Genomic DNA, 13,117 nt, shown 5'->3' on the forward strand with positions numbered 1-13,117 from the left:
GACAGAAAAACAGGTTGAAAGGCTGTACGCACGTTGACTTCGTAAGGGGTCGTCTACCGACCAGTAATGTCCGCTCTCTGTCCTGCCATCAGATCTTCCAAACAAAATGAAATCTGACACTTTCCGGATGATGGATCGATCTACACACGGGGCGAGTTTTCACAGCTTTTTCTTGTGTGACGTCACATCAGTAGGAGGAGGTGGCATCGACTAAATCACTGCATGAGAGATGGGAAGAAACACTCGATAGGCCTCACGATATCCTTTCTCGGATTCGTCAGTGCGCGATATATTATTGATTACTTTAACAATTTTGAGAGTGAGTACCTCATGGATTTTGTTGATGGCAGCCTCCGGGATGTGGAAAGTTCCCCATAGAGTGGTCTCTCAAGCATGTGATAGTTTCGATAAGGATTGACGATGATCCGACTGGCGAAACCTAGTTTCGAGGCGGCAAGGTGGCTCAGTCCGTATAGCGTGTCTGCCTTGAAATCAAATGGCACAGGTTCGGGTTCGAATCCTACTGAGTCTTACTGAGCAATGCTGTGTGTTATCATGTCGTCCCCTCTAACACAGGCAAAACACTCTATCCCTCAGATTAGGACATCAAATGGAGGTCCCGTGTGTGAGGGGTTCACAACCCACGCACGCAAAAGATCCTGCTCAACTTTATTGAGACTTGATAGCGCTGTGGGCCCCTGATAAACACTTCACTCATTTCAGACAAAACAGTATTATGATGTATTATCAAAATGATTTGATTTGAATTAATCAGTGCACCAAGGAGTTCGGTTGAATGTTTTCTAGTAAGGGCAGTGCCAGTATTTATGTTTGTTTTTATTCTAAATCTGTAAGGCCACACACAAGAGAAGACGGCTGGTCAAGCCATACTCAGCCTCACTATTATAGTGCTGCCGGTCTTGGGGACCATTTACGTAGGCCTATTGTGCGTACTTGCACGGTGCTAACCACTTTCTCGTCTATATTACTTTCAAGCACACTGTGCTTCATAGGAACTACAAATGATAAATTTTAATACAAAATATATGAACGAACGAATATACTTAAACTAATGATGGGAACAATTCATATTTTGCAATGGTGAGAAAAAGTAACTTTAATGTAGTGATGGAAAAGAGTGATCAACTCAGAAGCAGAGCATGTAAAACGTGGATCACTCCAAAGGCAATTTGCCAATATGAAATTTATATATGAATCTGTGTGTATGTATATATACACATAATTATGTATTTGCAGTTAAAACATTTTAACTGATAATGACGCATGTAATATCAAACGTTTTAGATAGCACTTGTTTTAAAGTATAGAGGACATTCAAACCTAAAATGAAATAATGAATATATAGATAGATGATAGATCAGTAATAAGTGGCATCCCAATGTCGAGTTCCATCTCTATGATGAAACTTTGGCGGAAGCTGGCATGGCGTCCACTCCTCAAGGCGTAAACGGAAGATGACATGATCTTTCATTTGATGCTTACTATTACACTCAACCGCCCTTTGTCCTACAAAGATCATATTTTGTTAATGGAGCGCCCCGCTGGCGAACCTCTACGCCAATGTTTGACTATAATCAATATTACAAACCTCGTTTAGAAGTTTCCCGGTCGTATGAAAATCCTTGATTGGCCATCTCTTAACTTAGCGAAACATTGCAGCCCAATCGCATTCTTTCTTCATTCCACTGACCTACTCCTCTTAGTTATTACAAAAAGTATTCCAACCCACCCCCTCCTTCCTTTGCTAGAAAGAAAGAAAGAAAAAAAAAGAAATATGATCAACCACCATGGTTTGTTTTTCGTGCCAGTTCCGCCCTTGTTTTCGTTCTTGTCCCTATTATAATCCTTTCTCTCTGTCCGTTTCATCTGACGTCATGATGTCAAGATTGTCATACATAGAGTCCTTGACTGATCTTGAGATGCCCTTTCTTATCTTCCAGAGTAATTCACAAAATTTACAAGCTTTGCTTCTCTAGTGGATTTCTCTTTTCCACATACAGTTTAACAATGTAATTTTAATTGCTTACTTAATTCATTTATAGAAATATAAAAACAAAACTATTTTGATTGTATTATGTATTATTGCAATTTCTTTGATTTGAAATTCTTTATCAATGTAAACGTTGTGTATATTGTCTTGTAATACAATTTTATATTGAAATAAGATTACTTGAATTGAATTGAAAATAAATCCATCATCTGTAATGACTTTGAATCTCTACTGAATACGAATTCGTTCAATGAATGACATGTGAGCATACGTTTCTTCCGACAGCGCTTCAAATTAACGTTAGAATACTATTAAAGATACCATTAAACGCATGTCATGTAATGTTGCGACAGTTATAATAACTCGATGACACTGGCAAACTGACTTACGCATACTTCATAACATTCCCTGTCAATCAAAAAGCTTTACAGTAAAAGATTGATTTCGGCTTGCGCTGTCACACCTGCAAATGTGCGTTTCCATTACCATGGCAACGTAGCGTGCGTCAATGTTCCTGAATTACATGTTCCAAAATTGTCATCACATTGGAGTTGTTGTTTTCCACTGTGGCGTGCCCCGGATATGATATAGAGTCTTTGTTTTTGTCCATTGTACTCCAATCGTTGTTCTCTTGATTTGATTGTCCTCTTTGCTCTCGTAAGAATAATGGCATGTGACCTTAACGGCCGTTTCAATAGCAACAAACATTCCAAAATCCTTTCCAGACTTTATGACAAAAAATAATGTTCTCAGTAAAAGTCAAAATTCATCACATCTCTCCGTCGCTTTGAATTCAAATGCGCTCATTTGATATGAGAAAACTGAAAAAAGACACACTCATACCACAGAGGGCGATGATACAGCTAATGGAGTCCTTGATTTTGTAAGTGTGTTGCAGACAAGATTGTTCCTTTTTAAGTCATGAACAAAGCTAAACTTCATATCGATTTTCAAAGATGGAAAGACGGTAGATTTTTGACAAAGATTTTGTATAGCGTGAAAAAAAAACCTACCTATTGATCCATTTTCCCTGCCTTGCTGCCTGAACGTGGTCAAAATAAAAGAGGAAGTTGCCTCATAGAGTAAGCATTGAAAAGAGGCGGTTGAAAAGAGGAGTGTTGATTTTTCTCTACCCCTTCCATTAATCATGGAAGTGACTGTGGGGGAGGGGCGCTTAGCGTAAACAAAAGACGTGTAAGTGTTTTTTGACGTTTTAACCAGGTTGCTATTGCTGAAAATGGGTCATCAAAAGGTTTCAATTTGAGCAGTGTAAGTGGTCGGTGTTACTGAGACACACTGTCGACGGCAGATCTGAAATCAAGAAGCAAAACAGAATGATAAGCAGAGTAATTTTCTCGGCAGCGTCTCTCTCCGTGAGAGGATTCAACAGGTGGTGGAATATAATGTTCGGTGCCAAAAGTGATGGAACGAAGGCTAAGGAGCAATGCTCATGCGAAGATGAGCAAAGGGTGAAGTCCTTTATAGAACACAACATGATATCTAATATGATGACTTGCAGAGTTGTCATGAAGTTACGACCATTAACAATAACCACTTTAAGCATCAGAAGAGCAAAACAAGAAACCATTCATAACCCCATATTCTTCCGCAACATTCAGGAGGACATTAACATTGCAGTCCCCGGAGTAGAAGAAACCAGAAATCAGGCCACAGATCGGCTCGTCATTGAAATTGCTGCACGGGGGATTCGTCTTTCGCTGCGTGTTATCGATTGATCATATCGCCTCCTTAAACTCGGGTTCTGCAGCCGCTAGAAGATGGAAGACACGCATCTGCTGCGGGTTCTGACAATCAGTTCTTGCGTAGGAAGCTGAAACCAGGCCGATTATCGCCAATTTGGGTCCCACAGAGTAAGACGAGCATTAACCGAAAACAGAAGGGAGTTGAAGTGATCATTCCTTTTGGAAGCTTACGGAAAGTAAGAGAGAGAGAGAGAGAGAGAGAGGGTGGGAGGAGAGGAGAGGGAGAGAGGGAGAAAGATAACTGTACAAGGCACTGCCATTTATAAGATGTAAGAAGCTTTGGGTCTGCTTTTTGGTTTAATCTATAAATGCTTTCGTACTTTTGAGTAAACATAATGAGGAATTGTTTTGAGTGAATAAGACAATGACTAACATGAAAATGACTATTTGCTCTCTAACTTTAACCTGCAGCTGTAAGTCGAAAAATTGAGATATGATATTCGAAATTAATATTGTTTATTTGGCGTGCAAAATATAGCCATGTTATGCAATCTGCCATAGTAATATTCTAATAAGCATCAGTCTAGTCGTTTCCGATCTATCTAACAAACTAGATGCTTTGAAAATCAAATGTCCATTTCATGCGCCATACCATATTATATTGTTATTTTGTTTAGGTTTATATATTTTACAACCATAATATAAAAAAAAAATCATGTGTTTTTTTCTTCTGTCTTTCTACTTCTGTCATTCTTCTTCTAGTATCAATAGGGGGTGCATGCTACAGAGAGAGAAACAAGACCCATTTTACATCAAGTGGTCTATTGTTCATCCAATTTTGTAAGGACTCGAAACCCCCTCCCCCAACACACACACACACACACACACACACACACACACACACACACACTTTTTATATTTTATGATATTCTTTATATGAATTTCTTTCAATATCAGGTCCATGTTAACAACGAAATTGGTATGAACAAAACTAAGCAACTGTATTCTCTCTTGTGCTGCTGAATCATGTTTTCCAACATACAGTACAACATTACATTGTATAATTATATATATATTTTTCAAATCATACCATATAAGAGAAATGACATGAGATTCTGCATGACTCTCAGAAAAAGCTATCTTGATCAACCTAATCAAGCCAATCCATATCTGTCTCATTACACAAAAACTTGTGCTGCTGAATCACCTTCTTTTTTTGAACATACTTTTTTTTTCAGACACACACACACTCACACACACATACACACACACACACACACACACACACACACACACATAATAATCACAATGTAAGAACTATAGCTTCAAGAGAAGTATAGTATCTGATTCTTTTATCACCTCCGCCAAGGGAGGAGGTTATGTTTTCGTTACCGTTGGTTTGTTAGTTAGTTAGTTAGTTTGTCCGTGTGCAAAATAACTCAAAAAGTAGTTAACGGATTGGAATGAAACTTGCAGGAAAGGTTGAGAATGACACTATTACCAAATGATTAACTTTTGGTAGTGATCCGAGAATTTTTGGGAAATTTATGAAGGATTTTTGATATTTTGGCAGGTAGGGTCAATGAACTTGGGAGTTCAGGCTGCGCGTATTTGAGGTTTGCATGCGCGCACTTAGTGTGTGCTCTAGCTCCTGCTAGGGCGAGGCGCGCCTGGAATTGGGAAATCGGGGGACTTTCAGCCAAAGAGATTTTCCCCAGTGAGGAGAAAAACCATTCTCTTTGCTTTCAGCACACAATGCTGTAATGTATGGGTGGAAATCACTGATACAGTATCTCTATGGAAGAACAAGATCAGTGGTGGAAATGAGCTGCATGCTTGGCGGAGGTCTGCGCTCTCAGAGTGCATCTCTAGTTTTACTAAATGATACAATACCTGTATGACTTGGAAAGGAGGCTTCGCGCCATATAGATGTCAAGATTATCTGTCCAAACACTGTGAGTTATTCCACCCAGTGCAAGTATGCTCGCACGAACATGACATTCTACCCTTTATATCTCTCTACGTCGACTTGCAAAAGTTCCCAGCGGTTTGGGGGATGATGATAACAGCATAGTTCTCCGATAGAGCAATGCAAAGGCTTTGAAGGTTGGATGAAACCATACTTTATCATTATTATAAAAATGTATCGATCGTTGTTATTATTTAATGTCCTTTGTTTATTACATCTTGGTATTATTTCACCTCTCGCTCCTCTCAACCTATCATGTTCTGACGATGATATGATAGATTTCTTTGTTATATATGTACATTTTTCTTCTTTTTTGACTTCAACCAAAGAGTTGGTTTGGAGTGGAACTTTAACAATGATTGTGAGAGGACCGGACCACAGTTTGTCTGTTTGCAAAATAACTCAAAAATTGTGAAAGAATTTAAATGAAACTTGCAGGAAAAGTTGATAATGACACAAGGAACAGATGATCATCTTTTTTAGTGATACGCGAATTTCTATGAATTTTGAAGGACTTTTGTTCTTTTGGCAGATAGGGTCAATGAGCTTAGGAGTTCAAGCTTGTCATATTTGAGGTTTGCATACCCGCTCCTTAAGCGCGTGCTCTACTCGGGCGAGGCGCCTCGTAGGTGGAAGCTGATGACGTAAACAAAGGCTTCTATATTGGGGAAATTGGGCGATTTTCAGCATGCATAAAGGGTGGAAATGAGCAGCTTGACGGATGTCTGAGCTCTCCGAGTGCTTTTTTAGTTTTAATGTCGAAACTTAGTTTGTTCAATCTGCTGGAGAAAAGCGAGAGCCAATATCTTCAGGCTCTTGAGTTACAAGCCCAAGTTATCCAGAAAGTCTGTGGTGGTTGAGCGAAATGAAGAAATATCTCCTAGTCTGTATGGCCATCCGCCAGTGCCTTGCAACTTAAAGTGAGTTTAAACCATCACTTGACAGACAGATATACTCAGCTCTGCTACCACCGTCATAAAAAGCTGATAGTCGTCATACCCCAAACATCCTCGCACCAAAGGGTGTTTGGGCAAGTTAGCATAATTCAAAGGATCACGTACATTCATACATGACTCAATTACACGTGCATGCAATTATAGAGAACCTGCTCAATTCATCCATGCAAAGAAATGCCCCAATAAAGAGAGTAATTCTCGAGCAATTTCGGGTACAATCATTGGATTAATGGGGAGGAAATGGAGAGTAAAGCCTAAACGAGAGGAACTGTTAAATGACGTAAGAAGGAATCTGTGCATTTTCTGATGGGAGACGACTTTTGACATTCCATGTTTGCAAAGTTATCCTATTATTATATTCTGTATATTAATTCCACTTTTTAGTTCCGTATCAATACGCTTAGAAACGCCCGTTTTAAGCACTAGGCCTATATAGGCCTACAAATGTTAATTATGTATTCTTCTTCTTCTTATTATTATTATTATTATTGTTATTATTATCATTATTATTATTATTATTGTTACAATTATAATTATCATAATCATTATCATTATTATCATTATTATTATTATTATTATTATTATTATTATCATTATCATTATTATTATTACTATCATCATCATCATCATCATTGTTATTATTATCATCATTATAATTATTATCGAAACCATTATAATTGCCATTAAATGTTATTATCATTAAAGAAATTAATCGTATAAGCACTATTCATTCATTCATTCATTTTTATTTCATTTCCGGCCAAAGCATATAATATGACAATTGCATATAAACAAATTAAGTCATTTAAGTCATTTAAGTCATTAAGTCATTTGTTTACATGAAACAATAAACAAAGTTGAAGAAATACATGGACAAAATGTGACTGAATCATAACAAAGAAAAGGTCGGAAATGGAGGGGACTGCTAAAAAGCCAAGCTTGTAGAATGCAGTCCCCTCGTGAGTCGTGAAAATTATAGTAATAATACTATTTTTAAGTATCTTAAAGTAGGTTCGTCATCATTTTGCGCAAAATGAAACATTCTCAGTGATGCCTCACTTATCTATTAACAAAGAAAATTCCTGAAGATATGGTTGAAAATTTCCCACTTTTTTTTATCATTCTTTTCCTTGATTTTTTATAGCAGTTTAATCGCAAATATCTAAAAAAGCTGAATAGAGTTAGCTGGTTTTGCTATAAAAATCTTCATTCTTGTTTGTATAGTCCTATTTATCAATATGATAATGCTCATTTACGAATGTATGTATGCTTATGTTCATTCATGTTTTCATTCAACCATGTAATCAGGTCTTCATTTGTTCTCTTCTGCTCCTGGATTACCTACCTCGTACCAAACGTGTTTGCTGAAGCGAAAGTGAGGCAGGTTATGCAGCACACGAGTCTCAAGGAAATATTCGGTGACACTGCATTTGCTTAATGGGAAAAATCATGAAACATTTTCCTGTTTCCGTGTTGCAATACTGAAAGTTGTAACACCGAGGCAGAAATCAAAGAATCGCATAAGTACTGATTAAAACTATGAAGAAAAAAATGTGTGCACAATTAATTTAAACAACTAAACAAAAACCAACTTCATCTGAACAACATACGAAAACTACAATATTGACATTAATCCAAAACAACTAACTCAATGTGTAATAGGGTGTAACACACAAAAAGGAATAAAAAATTCCACCAAAATGGAATAATAACCAAAGGAAAAGTGATTGCATTGATCACCAAAATTCAGCAAATAACTGGTCAATAAAAAAAAGCACATAATTAGGTTCATGTTCAGAATCAGCATAAAAAAAGATTAAGCCAAATTTAAGAAATGGGAATGACAATGCAATAATCTTGCATTTCAAGAAGTATGGAATGAAAAACCTGAAACCAGGATATTGTTAGCATAACATAATTAAAAGAAAAACACATTCAAACAAATATTAGAAATAGGCCAATCTAAGTATAGCGATAAGGTAATAGATACTTGTGTGAACAAGCAGCTAAACGGTTGAGCCCAATCCTTTTAACTTCAGGCGAAGGACTTATCAAATTCGAACGGTCGAGTGATGGTGCCTGTAGGGTGCCTGTATGCACGGTCTCAAGAAGCAATCTTGCTCGATGAACTTGTTTTGTTTTGACGGGTGGGAGCTTTTCGTGTTCTTCATTGTTCTTGGGTAGACATTTCATCGGAGTATCTCTGCAGATATATAACAAACCTTCCGGACATAGCTTATGAATCATATATCATTTAGAGCGAAAAGTGACAGGAGTTGTTCCGCAGGAAGAGTCTTATTAGTATTATTATTATTATTGTGATTTTTTCGACAAATTGAGACTATAAACCAGAATGACAATGCTGAGCTAAATGTCGGGGGAAATAAAATAACCGTCATTCAGTGTTATCATGTTCACCCTGGGATAGAGCCATTCGTTTGCCACAATATCTCAAATTAGGAAAATCATATGAGTTAAAAAACACAAACAAAAACCGCCATTTGTTAGTATTCTGGGCGACATGCAGCGCTGAATCTTCATTCTGCTTATCGCGGTATGAATTTTTGTCATTATAACTCTTGTTCTCGGTAAAATATTGATTTATTTTATATGTATGAAACATGAAGGTCGGTGCATAGATTTTTTTCATAACGTCTCTTGAGATGCCACAGCCATTCCTTTCGGCTGGTTACGGAGAACTGGAAATATGAATTATGATTGACGTATGAAATATGACAGTGACGTATGAGAATGGAAATAAATGTTCTTAGGGGACAACTTGAACGGTCAAATAAAAACACAGATGTGATACACATACACAAGAACGTTCCCACATGACTAGCATAAGTCGTGAGGACAGAGATAGCGCTGTTCAAGACGTGATTTCAATGGAGCGAATATACTTGTCTATAGATGCGAATGATAGCGACCTTATGCCAATGTAACTATAAATCATGGAAACTTTAAATAAGAAGGATTCGGTCGAAGTCTGGAAAAAGATAAGGAAAAGGAAGTATCGGTGCTTATTTTCTGGTGAGCGATAAAATAAGATAATGTAACTATGTGGATGTGGAAAATCTCTACAGACGAAAATGAAAAGAAAGTTCGTTATTCCAAAGGTTCGTTAATCCGAAAACGTTAAAAGTCTCGTAATTCCATTAGTACGCATTTTTATGGTGTTTTTGTTTTTGCTTGTCTATTTATTTGTTTTTGTTTTCGAATGAACGAACCATCGAATAGTGAATCATAAGTCATTTTCGGATTTGCGATCCTTCGGAGAAAGACGAACGTTTCATATTCGGATTAACGAACATCTAGGTAAACGGAATTTGTGAGTTTCGGAATAGCGAACCTTCGGATTGACGAACCTTATTTCATTTTTCGAATTAACGAATCTTTGGAATAACGAACGTCACCAGCTTCGATGATATCTGAGTCTGGATTGGTTGTTGCTGTAACTTCTATCAGTTTGCTGAATTGAAACCACGATGTATTGTGTGCACTGTTGGGAAGGGGGGGGGGGTTATGGCTCATGTTCGTCGTAAGGGCCAGGAGACATTGATCCTTTTGAGAGTACTAATATCTTCGCAGACACTGTGAAGTTAATTGGAAACTCGTCTTACGGCAAAACAATCACTAGTAGCGCGAACGAGGAATGCATGATAAATACTTTATGTAACGAAAAATCTTTTCAACAACGATGAACACTTTCTGTGCTAGGGAATTTGGACAGTGTATATACCGCTATGGAGTTTTCTATACCAATCGGCTCCCAAACCACACAAAGGGTTGAATAATTGCACATAGCCAAAATAAAAATCCCACATGAATCTCCCTTCAGTTTGGATTGGACATATAGCATGGAACATTACATGCACATGCTTCAGTTTTTTTTCATTTAATGGTAATTGACTCAGCTCTCCGACCTCCATCGACCCCTGCAAGTTCCAAAGAAGCGAAATATGTACTGACTCCTTTTTAAGAGCATTTCCTCTGACTTTGGGGAGAATGTATCATCAGGCCAAGAAAAGAGATGCAACAAGTTAAGCGGGCCGGTTCCTCGAAATGGCGCCAGGCATATGATGAAAGGTACATGTTTGGGTAAGATTAGATTAGATGGTACGGAGCCGGAACACCATGCCTTTCTGTATTGCAAATGCTGTCAGTGGATCAAATCAAATTGGCCAATGATATTACCTATCAATTGTCGAAAGGAGTACTGAATATCTCACTGCATTAAAAGATGCATTGTGGAAAGTTCATCACTTTGACTTGTTTGAAGAAATGACAAGTTGGCATACACTCACAGATTAATATATATTACATTTTTATTGTAGCGCATATGATTCGTGTTGTCACTTATACCTTGAACATTTTCTTTGACTGCATTCAGGGGAAAAGAGTGGAGTATCAAAAATAACGTCATTGGAAAATCACGACACCAGAAAGGTCGATGAGAAACACCATAGCGATTTGTATTCCCAAAATTGAAGTATATGACGCTGTGCTCATCTTATAAGTTAAACAATCCTTTACAGTCTATTCCTGATAATGATAGAGGGATATTCTTCTTTACGATTGTGTAAAAAAGTTGTTTATTCAGAATGTCGGGTGAGTCAGGTGTAAATAACATAAACACCCAAAGGTTTATTCGTTGCAAATGTCATGCGCAAGTGTGGAAGAGCGATTCCTTCAAACTGTGTATGCTTTCAGACCATAAAAATGTGATGAAATATCATATCATATTACATTGCTCTTGATTTATATCCCTTCTTACGGCATGCTCTCAAGGACCGGTTTAATTGAAATGTGTGTTTATATACAAAACTTCAGGAAAGTGACGTGACGTGGGCGGAAAGACGAAAAGAGATAGCTAAAACGAGAGTAACTGCTGCTCAATAAGGTTGGTTAGTTTCCGAGTAAGTTTTTCAATCAGTAACAAAAAAAAAAAAAAAAAAAAGGACGACAGGTGCGACATCACAGTGAATACGACAACGTTTTTTTTTTTGTTTTTTTTTTTTATTCGCACGATTCGGGAAACAATAATTGCCACATAATATGATGCTACAGACATCAGTGGATTAAGTTCTCCCTCTTCATGCTCTTAAGAAGAAAACAACGCTTTCTGGTTAATTTGTGACTACATTTTACTCACATTAGCAAAGAATGCCATAACTTGTATTCGAATGATCATTGTAGTACAAATTCTACTTACTAAATATGCAATGTAAGCTAGATCTAATTTTTTTTTTTTGGTCATTTACTGAGAACTGTCCAATATATCAAGAATAAGCCGTGAATCGTTCAACATCAATGAAAATAATTCTGTACAACGGTATTGTTTTCATCTGCTCATTTGTCTTGAATTTTTCCTCCTTTTTATGTATGAATATATCTTTATTTTATTATGCTGGAGCATAATCAAGGCTTTTAACTTCGGTAAAAAGGTGTGTGACAAAGATTTAAGGTGTGGTCAACATATTTGCAGATGGTGTTCTCTGTTGACTTTGAAATTCTGCCATCAAAGAATTATTTTTATTCTGTAAAAACAAAAACAAAAACAAAACCAAAATTGAACAAACAGACAAACAAACAAACAAAATACACACACGCACAGATTTTGTGTCTGTCTGCTCAAGCGCTGAAGTTCAGTTGAATACAATTCAACTGATTTGAAGGTATTTGTTTTGTATCAGTTCTTAGTCTTAGTGACGTTCTTTGGAAGAACCATTATTACAAAGGTCATCCAAAATCGATTTGCTGTAAAAGCTGTGATGACTCTAATTGCCTGAAACTTTTTAAGACAAATTCCAGCTTTCCAAAATAGGAAAAAACAACACCTTAAAAACCTTTATAAAGTTTCAAATCGATATGGCGTGTTTGTTGGCTATATGGTGATCGACTGCGCTTATTAATGTTTCTGTGGTAACGCAATTTGGCATATATAAGTACAATTTTGGTTGTTTAAGAATATTTTTGAGTGCATGACTAAGTTTGTTTGTTTGGTTGTTTGTTGTTCTTGTTTTTGTTTTTGTTTTTGTTGTTGTTGTTTTTTTTTTGTGTGTTTTTTTTTTTTTTTTGGGGGGGGGGGGCGGCGGCTTGCGTTGGTACCATGAACGAGGATTAACGAAAAAGAAAAACCATCAAAGACTTATACCTGAATAGCACAAGTCACCATATCCCATAATCACATAAATATATAAAAAAACAAGTGACATTCGTATGGAAAAAACCCCATTAGAAGCGCAAGAAATGTTGGTTCAAGCACAGACAATTCCGAACAAAAAGAACTCCTGTAATGTTTCAAGCCCATATCTCAACACAGATTTAATCACTCAAACTTTAGCAACAAATAAACACTCTAATTTCATAGTAAACAAAACGAACTGAAATATTTCTGCATTCTTAAGATATTTGATGTTCTAAGCAGCACCCGGGGATGAATTTATAACATATCGCCACAGTATTTATTTTCTAC

The sequence above is a fragment of the Diadema antillarum genome, unplaced genomic scaffold, assembly GCF_040938485.1.
Source record: "Diadema antillarum isolate AM-2024a unplaced genomic scaffold, OU_Dant_1.0 scf00000162, whole genome shotgun sequence".
In the NCBI taxonomy this organism is placed as follows: domain Eukaryota; kingdom Metazoa; phylum Echinodermata; class Echinoidea; order Diadematoida; family Diadematidae; genus Diadema; species Diadema antillarum.